Source organism: Crotalus tigris, unplaced genomic scaffold (genome assembly GCF_016545835.1).
Source record: "Crotalus tigris isolate CLP2741 ecotype Arizona unplaced genomic scaffold, ASM1654583v1 scf7180000017622.5263843, whole genome shotgun sequence".
NCBI lineage: Eukaryota > Metazoa > Chordata > Lepidosauria > Squamata > Viperidae > Crotalus > Crotalus tigris.
The window spans coordinates 1,068,095-1,080,133 of record NW_024096517.1 but is presented as its reverse complement, the minus strand read 5'-3'; the positions used below and the strand labels follow the sequence as shown (position 1 = coordinate 1,080,133).

Here is a 12,039-nt window from a genome sequence, read left to right as displayed (position 1 = left end):
TGCGTGTCCATCCATGCCCTGTTATCTTCTAGCAATATGTTGAGAAATATTTTTAATACTTTGTTGTATAAACAAAGGCTTAATTGCTCCCACTGAGATCCCAGGCCTATGGAAGCATACTCATTACCTCGTTTTACCTTAACTATTCTTGCAAAGAAAAGATCCACTCATTAAGTTTAGACTTTAGCAACCAGAACAAATTAAAAAAAGAAAAAAAGAAAAAAAAAGAAATTTCTCTATGCCGATCAATAAAATTGTTGGCAATTCCAATCAGTAAGCTGATTGGAAAGGATTGCAAAGCAGATAGATACCTGGTTATGATAATAAATTAGAAATTCATGGATCCAACAATGGAATAGAATTAGTTTCCAAAATATGAAACTAACAAGTTTCCTTCTTTCCCAAATACTTATCATTCAAAAACTTTTCTAGCAGGGGAAAAAAAGGAGCAAATGTTTAATAATGTATCAGAGCACAGTTGATTATACAGTGTAACAGGTTATCATTATTCATTTATGCGTCTTCAGCCAGGTAAGCTGATGGGGTTTTGACAAGCGACTCCACAATAAAAGTCATATGGAATGTTATGGACACATTAAACATTAATCAGATTCTACACATTGCAGTACATTGACCCAACCTTTTTCCTCCAAGTGTGAGAAATCAGACACAAAGGTGATGGAAGTGCTAAAATAAAGAAGTGTGAAAATCAAAATGTCAAGGGTTTCAAGAGAATATCAACTTTCCATCAACTTTTGAGAGATAAAAATGGAACCTGGGATAGACATGCAGCACAATCCTCTTACGTATCACTTCTAGATATGTACATTTATGACCCTAAAGTCAGATTTATATGAACATCCTTAGGCACCTGGTTATTTTCACCACTATAGGTGTCTCTTTAGGACAGCTTGGTTACCATGATGTGTTTCAATGAGGTCTTCTAACTTGAATTTAGCTGAAATATTTATAGTAGACATTCTCAATGTGTCCTGTGATTCATGTACTGATAATTATCTATCCCAATTCATGTCAGGTCAATTGACCATAAAACCCTATTTTTAATCTTCAAGAATTCCCCAAAGCAGAAATGAGTAAGTTCTGAAATGCTGAAGTCTGGATTTTCTTGAGAATAGAGATAAGATGACTTCATCACACTAGAGAGATTTGCTACATAATACCATTAATTTTATTTTGATCAACAATTAGCAGTTGGCATAAAATATAATTAAAAGGGGGGGAAATTGTGTTCAGCTGTTGTTTTCATTGTGACAATAGAAAAAAAATCTTTATTCAGGTGATAGATGATTTCACATCTGTGTGTACAAGATAAAGAGATGACCTTGAAGAAGATTATATGTGACAGCAACCATTTTGAAAGCATGTGCTTAGCTCAGAAAAAGGATGAGAAAGATGCTCAGGATCTCGAGGAGGAGGAGAAGGAGGAAGAGAAGAAGGAGGAGGAGGAGGAGGAGGAGGAGGAGGAGAAGGAGAAGGAGAAGGAGAAGGAGAAGAAGAAGAAGAAGAAGAAGAAGAAGAAGAAGAAGAAGAAGAAGAAGAAGAAGAAGAAGAAGAAGAAGAAGAAGAAGAAGAAGAAGAAGAAGAAGAAGAAGAAGAAGAAGAAGAAGAAGAAGAAGAAGAAGAAGACTTAGTAAGGTTATTGATGCAGTAAGGAAAGGATGAAACTATTCTGAACATCCCTGCAGAAGTTACAATTTACTGTACAGGTAGCCCTTGACTTGCAGCAGTTGATTTAGTGACTGTTCAAAGTTACAACATCACTAGGAAAAAACGGAATTTATGATCATTTTTCACGCTTATGACCTTTGCAGCATCCGCACGGTCACGTGATCAAAATTCAAAAAGTTGGCAACTGACTCATATTTATGATGGCTGCAGGGTCCCCAGGATCCTGTGATCAGCTTTTGCGACCACCTGATAGGCAAAGTCAATAGGGAAATCAGATTCACTGAACAACCAAGTTACTAATTTAACAACTTTTTATTAAGTGTACTAAGTAACACGCTTAACTGTGGCAAGAAAGGTGGTAAAACGGGGCACAACTCACTTAACTGTCTCATTTAGTGATGGAAAGTTTGGGCTCCATTGTGGTCATGACTTGAGGATTGCCTGTAGAAGCATCTGGTGAGTTGATTTCATGTTTCAAGGTCAATAGACTTTGGGAATCTTTGTATTATTACTTGCGTGTGCCCTGTTTGGAAAGTATTACAGCCTATCACAATGCTTTCCACCTTTTCTAAGGCTGATCATGTTAAAATAATTCTGAAACAATAGGAAATGGATCACTGTTCTTCAGGCTTTGGCCAACACTTTTTGGCAGCATAAAAAAGATGATCATGAAACTAACAAAATAACAGAGTTGGAAGGGACCTTGGAGGTCTTCTAGTCCAACTCCCTGCTCAGTCAGGAAACCCTGTAATGGTTGTCCAGTCTCCTTTTGAAAGTCTCCACTGATAGAGCACCCACAACTTCTGAAGGCAATTTGTTTCACTGATTAATTGTCCTCACTGTTAGGAAAATTCTTAAAATTCAAGGTTGCTTCCCTCCTTGATTGGTTTCTATCCCTTCTGGTGCTTTGGAGGATAGGTTGACTCCCTCTTCTTTATGGCAACCCCTAACAAGAAGTCAGTCTCATAATAAATTACCCCTATATGTTAACTGTCAATTTAAAGTTCAGGTGAATCTAGAAGTAAGCATATTTTTTATATTCTACTGTGGCTCCTAAGGAAATCACGTAAGTGCTTTGGAATAACTTGGAAAATGGAACATGGAGAACTTACAGTTGCCAGTTGTTAGGATCAGGTAAGGCTATGACCTGGAGGAGACACCGACCTTATTGAGAAGTTTAAAAAGCATTCGCTGAAGCAGGAAGCAACCTATTTTTTATCTCTCCACTATACATAATACACAAACGCTATTACACAACGTCTGTGCACTCAGGAAAATCATTTTAGCAGAACGTTCTAACTTTCTGAAATCTTTTTCTCCCTCTCATCAACTTCTTTCAGAAAAGATTTGCATCTCCAGCTTATTTTTGTCACTGCCTTGCTGAGCTCAATAGAAGCCGGGGAAATGAATGAGAATAATACTTAAGATCTTTTCATTTGATCTAAAGCATTTTCTTAAAATTGCCAATCTAGCTACAAGAACGCTCACACAATGATAGCACCCTCTTTATTACACAATGACTGAGAATGAATTAGCACGGGTAGAAAGCAAAGTCTATTCAATATTGTAGTTACGTTAAATTTCTCTGCTAACCTAAGGTTAAATGCCAACAATAACAATAATAATAAAAATACTTTAAAACAATTTTCACTGATGAAAGAAATACATTAACATCTAAGAGGAGGTTGCGAAGGAAACAGAAAAGAAACGGCATATTGTTTTGTCGGTTAACTGCTGCAGACTTTGTTACCTATGGTACGGCTTTTTGGATTGCACCAGGATGACTCAGACTTTAATTTAATCTTCCATTTTTCTTTGTGTAATTAATTCAGTTCATTTTTGGCACTTTTTTATGTGCAGATGTTTTTGCAGAGGCACAGTCAGAAGTTTCAGTAGTTTATATTTGATTTAGCCAAAAAGAGCAGGCTTCTAAGTTACACGAAGAGAGAGGAAGGGAGGGAGGGAGGGAGGGAGGGAAGAAGGAAGGAAGGAAGGAAGGAAGGAAGGAAGGAAGGAAGGAAGGAAGGAAGGAAGGAAGGAAGGAAGGAAGGAAGGAGGAAGGAAGGAAGGAAGGAAGGAGGGGCTAATTCCAACCATTGATCTTGTTATTGTTATTGTAACTGCCTTATTTTCTCCATCACTGACCCACTAGTTATATTTCAACTGGAGGAGAGAATTCGTCAAACAAAAGGAAATGAAATGTGTGGTTTGTTTTGTATTGTATTATCTAGACAGTAGTTTTCTGTGCAGGTTTAAATACTAGACTGTTTGAATGGCATATTTATTATAAGTTAGCATAAATAGCATTTTTCAGTCTATCACGTTTTTTGTAATGTGGGATGAAGCATGCAACTGTTGCTTACAAATTGTCTCTCTTTGTTTCTCTATGTGTTTGCAGGGCTGATCTTGATTCCATGAAGGACAGCAAGGGCTGTCCAAAACATTTTGTTCTTTTATCCTAGGAACTTCACGGCAACACACTTCTGGTTAAACAAAAGCAAATTAGTTTGCATATATATGTGTGTATGTGTGTGTGTATATATATATATGGAAGGGGCTTTGCTTCTTTGTGCAGACTGGTTGCTGGCATGTTGCAGCCCGGTATCGGTCCACGGTATCCCTGCTCTATTGCACATGGATGCTACAAACTGTTGAAAAGATTAAGAAAGAGGAGAAATGTGGGATCCTTGATGCTCTCTGAGCTTGGTTGTTCGCTTGCAGACATTTCATTACCAAACTAGGCAATATCATCAGTGCATGATTTTATCTTGTTTGGTAATGAAATGTCTGCAAGAAAACGACAAGCTCAGAGACTATCCAGGGCCCCACATTATGAAAGCTCATGTGGATTGCAGAGATCAATCTACCCAACAGTTTGCCCCATTCCAGAGCCAATAAGAGAAGCTATGACAGATTTGGTCCAGGATTACTACAGGTAGTCCTTTACTTACGACCACAATTAGAGCCCAACATTTCTGTCGGTAAGTGAGACATCCATTAAGTGAGGTTTGCTGCATTTTATGATCTTTCTCACCACACTTGCTCAGTGAATCACTGCAGTTGTTAAATTAGCAACACAGTTTTAAATTAATCCAATTAATTAAGGGGATCACGTGACCTCAGGACACGGCGACCGTCATAAATATGAGTCAGGGCCAAGCGTCTGAATTTTGATTACCTGACCATGAAGATGCTGTCATGGTCTTGAGTGGCCCTAAGTCAGTGCAGTTGTAATTTTGAATGGTCACTAAAGGAACTGTTGTAAGTCAAGCTACTTCATTCCTTCCCACCAGGCCAACAGAGGTCCAGCTGCATGCATTATTTGACAGACGATAATCCTCACTTTTGATATCTCATAATTCCATCTGAGCATGGCAGAAGACACAGCTTTGACAAAAATTCAATATTCCCGCATAGATGAAGTTGTTGACAACTATCTGTTTAGCAAATCAAGCCATGCAGTGTTATGGCCCACTGCCTCCTTTGCCAATATCAAGTTTCTGATGAACACTTTATTCCCCTATCATCTGAGACAATATACTCCATCTGAAATTGCATTCTTTGATATGTTTTTTTCTCCCAGAGCTGGGCCGTTCAGCTATTTTTATCTTTTTCCATTTATTTCCCAACACAGACCTTTCACCCTTGATAATCTTTAATAACTCTAAGTTTATACACACATTTCTTTCTCCCTCCAGAAACATTACAATGCATCTGTTGTTAAGTATCGTGCATGACCTTAGAGGCATCCATCAATATATTTCCTTTATCTCATTGGATTTTTCTAACCATTTTGACTGCATATCTAACGTTTTTGTTGTTGTTGTTGTTTCTGGTACAAAAATAGAGAAGGTTGACCACTTATCAAATTTATTGAAAACTTTTGCCTTTCAATTCTGATGTATTATTAATTTTTAAAGTTAGCAATACGTGATTAAAGAACTCATCAGTAGCTTGTCCTGATTGGATTGAACGGAAGTGGAGATATTTTAAATTTAAATATTTTCTAAATTATCATTTTGAATGTTTCTCTTTCATTTAGACCAAGTCTGCTCATCTACTTAAGTCCAATACAGCGTACATGCAGACGCACATATATTCACAAACAACAACAACAACAACAACAACAAAAAAACATTCAAACAACTCCCAAGATTATGGTAAGTAAATTAACCTTTACAATTACTACAATCAGTATATCATATTTGGAGATTTGGATTGGAAATTTCTGTATTTCTTACATGAAGGTGGCAAACTTTTGCTTTCCTCTCCTGCAATCTTGTTTTAATCTAATATTTATGACATTGTATTTGTGAACTTTAAGAACTTTTCTACATGTTTAACAAAAAATAAATGAAGGTATTTTTCCCTATGCACACTAATTCAACAGATGCAACTAACTCGAGCATACAGAACACCATTGTGTGTTCATACATACTGGCTAGACAACTGTGAAAATGAAGAATTTTCAGGTCGCTGGGATGGGAGGAAAGTTGTGATATAACACAATGCTACATTACTGGTTACATTCAAAATCCTGACATCTATGTACTAAAAGAACACCAACACATAATTGCATTGATGGACCCATCTGCCAGTTCTCTTTCTCTTACACATTTATTGAATAAAATTTTCTCAGCACTTTTTAAATGAAAAAAAAAAAGGAATGTGCATTTGGTTTGAAATCTATTAAAGAAAACCCTATCCATACCTATTGTGTAATGTGGCTTTTGCACAATCTGAAATTAGTTAAAGCAATTTTACCTAGGGCTTTATTTAAAGATCAAGTCATACAAAGTATTGTATTTTTACAATATTTTTTTTACTTAGGTGATCAGTCAATATACCTCAAGACCAATCCAGAATGAATGAATGAATGAATGAATGAATATATTTATTTATTCCTAGATATCAAACTGTATCTTGTTCCCTTTCAAAGAAGAGGTTCCTCTGAAACTGTAAATGCATGTAAGCATTGCCTACATAGACACGTACTATATATACTGAACGGATCATATTGGGCCTATTCTCTTACTGTAGATCAGAATATCTGCTGAAAGAGCACTTAATTATGTCGGTTACACATTCACCTCTGTGCAACAGGATTTGTATTTTAAATGTCCTTATGTCCTTCTTGAAAAATCCTCTTCTGCAAGAGTCAATTTCATGTTTAGTGAGATCTTTAATGAGCCCATTAGCGCTGGAAGATAATGGTTGAGATTACTTATTAGCCTTCTTTATTTGACTGGCTCATTTGCTTAATTTTAGAGATGGTCGGACACACTAAAAAACCCTATGTTTAAATACAGGACCGTTCAAAAGTACCTGTTGATAGGTAATAAAGGTAACATTGAAGCCACCTCCAAGAGAGGTTGAAGGTGGGTTCAATGGAGACCGATACACTGCTTTCCATAATGGAGCTTAATACGTATTAGGTGCAATGTGTAGGTGAGTTAAGTTGCCCTTTGGGTAAACATTTCAATTCTCTGTCCATATAAATATCATTTCAGTAGGAAATATAATAACTATATTTGCTACATGTTTTACTTCTTTAATTCCACAAATTTGCATAGGTCACTTCATTATTTACCATCTTGCATTAATAATCTACCATTCTTCTATGAGAAAGCTCAAATAGATAACAGTGAAAACTCCCTATCAATGCAGTGACATACTCAAGACATATTTTGTACCAAGAATCTCCAGGTTAACTCACGGTGATTTTTGTCAATTCCAATGGTGTTCCAATGGTGCTTCAGATGTTTTGGGATTGCACTCAAAGTGCCTATCACTATTTACTTTACTTATTTAACTAATTAATATGCTGCCCATCTCACAAAAGTAATGATTCTAGTACAAATTATCTTTAGCTTTCTTTTGCCACAGTCTTTTCACTTTTATATGCAGGTATTTGTATTTTGTGATTTTTCTCCACTTCTTTCTCTTCTCGTCTCCAGTTATTGCAATGTCCACTCTCCAAACTCCATTGTATTTTATGTAACATTGCAAAGTACTATTGTATTGCTGGCAGGATGGAGATACTGTACATGGTGGACAATTAGCAACAACAAAAGTCAGGAAGAATGCTGGTGAATTTCACTCCCTGTCTAAATTTGCTCTAAAACAGGGGGAAAAAAAAACCTCAGTTCTTTCCAAACAAGGCTACGAAAATGTGGTCTATTTTAATGCCAACACAGAAGACTTCCAGTTGTATTTTTTTTTGTCCTGTCTCTCATTCGTGTTTTCTGAATGAGCAGGTGCAAGTTGGTGGGGAAAAAAACACATGTCATCAGAAAGCTCTAATTCTGCCTTCTGAACCCAACAAATTGTGGAAAAGTCAGAAAAGAGATCAACCCTGAAAAAGATGCTTTTTTTATTTTCCAAAGATGTGCAAGAAAAAAAAAATGAAACTTGGGTGGGGCGGGGCGAAGAGGAGAAAAGCAGAAGGTCATAGGAAGAATTGCCTCATTGCCTCGTAAATAATAGAAATATCAATGTCCTGTGAACTTCTTTTTTATGGTGTAGGCAGCCTACTTTTAAAAAAAAGAAAGAAAAGAAACAGAAGCAAAGTTCATTGTGAAGAGAAGGACTACCCTATTCTTTGTTGGCAAGGACAGTTATTTATTCCCTGTGACATTCCAGACCTTGGTGACATCAACTTTCTATTGGCCAAGTCACGTGATTGCCATTTTCAAACAGAATTGAGATAAGAGCTTGCTACACTCCGTGCTAGCAAGCATTATTTTTCTTATAAAGCCTGCATTGTATCAGATCAAGATAAGCTCACCTTCCAAACTACCCCCCCCCACAAACAACAACAACCCACCACCCTCTATCATCTTGTTTAATTTTTCAGCATAAAGAAACAACTTTATTTAATAAAGTTGGTTTAAAAGATTTGTGTGGCTGCCCATCTTATCCAAATGACTGTCCAGTCTGATTTGAGAATTATGTAAACCATTTACAAATGATTCTTGCCTCCTAGAGGCTTCAGGTGATCCCTAAAAGTAATAAATCTCAACTGAGGTAAACTTGCAGGGAGGAGGAATCCCAAGCAATAGAGGAACAATTATGAATTGCTAAAGCAGGGGTCTTCAAACTTGGCCCTTTTATGACTTGTGGACTTCAACTCCCAGAATTCCTCAGCCAGCCACACTGGGTGAGGAATTCTGGGAGTTGAAGTCCACAAGTCATAAAAGGGCCAAGTTTGAAGACCCCTGCACTAAAGACTTAGTAGAACCAAACCATCCTCATTATGTAATGTGAATTCTTGAGTGTGGAAGACATTCAGTGCTAGAATTTTCTAGTATTCTCTCTAGATGACAGATTTGGATTTGCATGTATTATTGCCCTGTTTGATTAGGGATTTACAGTAAGATTCAATACTTTGAACCATGATCTGAAATAAACTGGGTGGCCTGGAATTCATCCAAGAAAAGAAATCTACAATGCAACCCATAAAATGTGCAGTTGTGGAAGTCTCGGAATAGCATTTGTCACTGGCTGAAGTTTGGGATAATGTTCAAGGACATACATTTTTTGGGATGCATTAGTGATTAATATATGAATCACTCTATTAAATGTAGTTAATGAAATATGAAGAATTTCAAGAGTTCCTTGAAATCAGAAGACTTCCTAGTCTTGATAACCAACCACCACCATTTCTACCACTGCCAAAAGTAGCTTTATTTCATAGGCAATTATTTATTTCATTTCCTCCTGCATCTTTTTACTTATCATTTTGTTGAATTTCTACCTAGAGATGCAGAGAGCTTTTAGCTACACAGCTGCCTAACAGTGTACAAAGATACCATGCAATAGATTTTTCTTGGAGATGTTGCAGAGGCAAGGACAGCAGCAAATAATGTTTAAGAGAGCAACCGATCTTTAGTTATGGAAATAAAACTGAGGGATTAAACAAGAACCAACTGCTTTATACGACTAAAAAAATAACATTGATAAGACAATTCTCATACTAGCATGATTGTGACTATATTTTCCAGTTATTGTGCCCTGCTTGTCATTTACCAAGAAAAACATTGAATATTGCAAATAGAGGAATCTGGATGAATCTTTAATATGATTAAGTAGATCGTTTATATTCTTAGAAGAATCTGGAAATATACATCTGGACTTAAATATTTTGCAGAGGAAATACACATAATGCTGGCTCAAAATGTGACTCAAACATCTGTGCTAATCTATACTTACGAACTTTATCTGTTTTTTCTAACATTACATAACCACTTTTTAATTTCCCCCCTGTAATAAGAAAGATGGATGCATCTGATAGGACCCACTTTCTAAAGGCTTAAGATGTCAGGTTCTCTAGACATAATGGTACATTATGATTATGACTCTTCAAAAGATCCACTAATTTAAAATGGGAATGTTCAGCCCACCCTGTGATCTTTTGATCTTCACCCATTTCCACCTCTTTTAATTCAAATAACTGAATAATGAGTACCCTAGAAGTGATATATGGGAACATTCACTGTAGGTTGTCCATAAAAGGTTGACTTTTGTCAAAGCCTGTAGTGAAGTGTTCAGCCACTACATTCTCTCACCTGTGTGTAAGCTAATGAGATTAAATGTAGAAGATCAATCACATAGTAGTCTCTTGGTAAGATTAATTGCTCCATCTCTGCAAATTAATTTTTAACAGGCCACTTTGAAGATGGTGGAAACCAATACAGTTAAGGAACTGCATCCAGACAGAATGTATATAGTTATCCTTCAAAAGCAAAGCATGTCCTTACTAAGAGTTTTATACTTTCTGTAGCAGCATTTGCCATTTGATTATGAACAGTCTATCTATTAGCACTAAGAAAAGCCATAATCTCAGTTGTGTTTCAAGATGGTTGTCTATTAATAGCAGAAGAACAACTGTGATGGACTACTTCGACAACCAATCTAACCCATGAGGTTGGTGTGGCAGGAATAAGTACATTCCAACGACTCTCTGTCTAACTAGCTTTCTCTGAATGATGAAGCAACAATAATAGTCCACTTGCCATGATTTAACCTTCAAAAACCAATCTAACCCAACCTTTCTTTCAAACATTCACTTCCAGATGCATAGGGGAAGCTGATAAACAAAATATAATTGCATCCTCAAAGCTCTTGACTGCTTCTAATACAGTAAATGCAAACAGTAATGTATAGCATTACAGTTGTGCAAATCCTTAAGAACATGTGTTTTGCACTATATGACACCATGTATGAAGCACCTGTTTCCCAAATAACAGTAAGAATAACAAGTTGGAAGGGACCTTGGAGGTCTTCTAATCCAACCCCCTGCTCAGGCAGGAAACCCTATACCATTTCAGACAAATGGTTGTCCAGTCTCTTCTTAAAAAATTCCAGTGTTGGAGTATTCACCACTTCTGGAGGCAGGTTGATTAATTGTTCTAACTGTCAGGAAATTTCTCCTTAGTTGTAGGTTGCTTCTCTCTTTGATTAGTTTCCATCCATTGCTTCTTGTCCTGCCTTCAGAAGCTTTGGAGAATAGCTTGACTTCCTCTTCTTTGTGGCAGCCCCTGAGATATTGGAACATTGCTATCATGTCATCCCTACTCCTTCTCTTCATTAAACCAGACATACCCAATTCCAGCAACCGTTCTTTCTATGTTTTAGCCTCCAGTCCCCTAGTCTTAAAGTAGCTGCATCTTTTCTCATTCTCTCAGGACCCATTCAGGTTTCTGCAGCCCCCCTCTGTGCTCATTAGCCAATTTGCTGAGTTTTGATAGTCATTACGCCTATAGTTATTCAGTGTTTCAAATTAGCTTAATCCTCTCTGAAAAATGGTATCAATTGATAGCTATCTTCCTTTCTCGTGGTACCAAAGTCCAAGTCTCCACCACTAAGCTTCACTGACTGTCCCTTAGTTCTCTTAGTTCTCTTATTATCAAAGAGGAATGAAACTTTCTCTGTCCCTTTTCTTTCCACACAAGGCAGAATTTCATAACCTTTCCCCACTTTTCCTAAGAAATTTAGTTCATCCCCTTAAAGCACCTGAATGTTCTTTTCTGTATCTTTAACAACATTACAATATCCCATTCCAAGGTAATTTCACTCTGAAGAAAGTTATTGTGATGCTGCACAGTTTAATGACTGATCGTTTTCCCTTCCTTTTAATTCTCAACATGGAATAGGCCTTTTTCATGCCAAGATTCCTTTCTTTGCATTCCCCACTAGCTCAACCCACAATAATGTGTACATAGAATTAGGAATAATTGATTGCTCAAAGGAACGTCACTTTACAATTGCTTACTCAGGTCCCATTTGGGGGAATTACAGTACTTCTGGAGTTATTTGCTGCTTTTCTTTTGTTTTAGTCCAGATTATGAA

General features: G+C 36.8%; 1 protein-coding gene across 12 annotated transcripts in view; it reads right to left on the bottom strand.

Annotated features, from left to right (window-relative positions):
• Nucleotides 1–12,039, bottom strand: part of PCDH11X (protocadherin 11 X-linked) — a 495,127-nt gene that overhangs the window by 94,033 nt on the left and 389,055 nt on the right. The window lies entirely within an intron of this gene.